Source organism: Kogia breviceps, chromosome 11, assembly GCF_026419965.1.
Source record: "Kogia breviceps isolate mKogBre1 chromosome 11, mKogBre1 haplotype 1, whole genome shotgun sequence".
NCBI classification, from domain to species: Eukaryota; Metazoa; Chordata; class Mammalia; order Artiodactyla; family Physeteridae; genus Kogia; species Kogia breviceps.
The window spans coordinates 13,151,547-13,153,348 of NC_081320.1; the positions used below are offsets into that span (position 1 = coordinate 13,151,547).

The window sequence follows — 1,802 nt, forward strand, 5'->3', positions numbered from 1 at the left end:
GGTTTGAGCCCTGGTCAGGGAAGATCCCACATGCCGCAGAGCAACTAAGCCCATGCGCCACAACTACTGAGCCTGTGCTCTAGAGCCCATGAGCCACAGCTACTGAGCCCACATTCCACAACTGCTGAAGCCCACCCACCTAGAGCCCATGCTCCGCAACAAGAGAAGCCACTGCAATGAGAAGCCCGTGCACTGCAACGAAGAGTAGCCCTTGCTTACCACAACTAGAGAAAAGCCCGCACACAGCAATGAAGACCCAATGCAGCCATAAATAAATAAATAAATGTATTTTTTTTTAAGTTCAAGTAATCCACAATATGTCTGGGAAAAAGAAACCAGAGAAATAGAAAACAGAGAAGACACAGAAAACAAAAAATAGAATGGCAGACTTAAGCTCTAACATATCATTGATTACATTAAATGTAAATGATCTAAATACACCAATTAGAGGAAAAGATTGGCAGAGTGGATTAAAAAAGTGACCTAACTATATTATGTCTACAGTAAGCTCATGTCAAATATAATCATATAAGTACACTGAATGTAAAAGAATTTTAAAAGATATCATACAAAAATTAATCAAGAAAGTAGGAGTAGCTATGTTAATATCACATAATGACAACTTCAGAGCAAAGAAAACTACCAGAGATAGAGGTGGCCATTATATCATAATGAAAGGGTCAATCCACCAAGAAGACATACCAATTAAAAATATGTATGCACCAGACAACAGAGCTGCAAATTATGTGGAACAAAAACTGACAGAGCTAGAAGAAATAGGCAAATTCACAATAATATTTGGAGACTTCAACACCCTTCTTTCAATAGTTGATAGAACAGCTAGACAGTAAATAAAGATATAAAAAAACTTAACACCACCAACAACCAGTAGGATCTGATCAACATTTATAGATACCAACCCAATAACAGCAAAATATGCATTCTTTCCTTTTTTTAATTTATTATTTATTTATTTATTTAGGCTGCAGTGGGGTGCAGCACACAGGGTCTTTGTTGCGGCATGCGGGATCTTTTTTAGTTGCTGCACGCAGACTTCTTAGTTGCGGCATGCGGGCTTCTTAGTTCCAGCATGTGAACTCTTAGTTGTGGCATGCATGCAGGATCTAGTTCCCTGACCAGGGATTGAACCTGAGCCCTCTGCATTGTGAGCTCAGAGTCTTACCCACTGGACCACCAGGGAAGTTCCAAAATATGCATTCTTATGAGGTGTCCATGGAATATATATCAAGATAGATCATATCCTGGGCCATAAAACAATTCTCAGTAAATTTAAAAGAATTTGAAATCATACTGCATATGTTATCCAAACACAATGGAATCAAACTAATAATGAATAAGAGAATGATAACAGGAAAATCTCCAAACACTTGGAAACTAAACAACACACTTCTGAATAATACATGGGTCAAAGAAAAGTCTCACCTCAAGAAACTAGGAAAAGAAGTGCAAGATAAACTGAAAGCAAGGAGAAGGAAGAAAATAATAAATATAAAGAGAGATATGAATAAAATCAAAAATAGGAAAACAATAGAGAAAATCAGTGAAAGAAAATTAACAAACTTCCAGCAAGACTGACAGTGAATAAAAGAAGACACTAATTATCAATATCAGGAATTAAACTGGATGTCACTACAGACTCTACAGACATCAAAAAGATAAGGAAATACTACAACTCTATACATATAAATTTAACAACTTAGATGAAATGAGCCAGTTACTCAAAAACACAGACTTTCACAACTTGCTCAATATGAAACAGATCATTTGTATTTTTTTGTTGG

At 36.5% G+C, this 1,802-nt stretch overlaps 1 non-coding gene across 1 annotated transcript; it reads right to left on the reverse strand.

Moving 5' to 3' along the window:
• Positions 1-1,128: 1,128 nt before the first annotated feature.
• On the reverse strand, positions 1,129-1,201 carry TRNAV-CAC (transfer RNA valine (anticodon CAC)). Its single transcript has one exon. It is a non-coding gene; the product is annotated as a tRNA-Val (tRNA).
• Between the last annotated feature and the right edge of the window lie 601 nt (positions 1,202-1,802).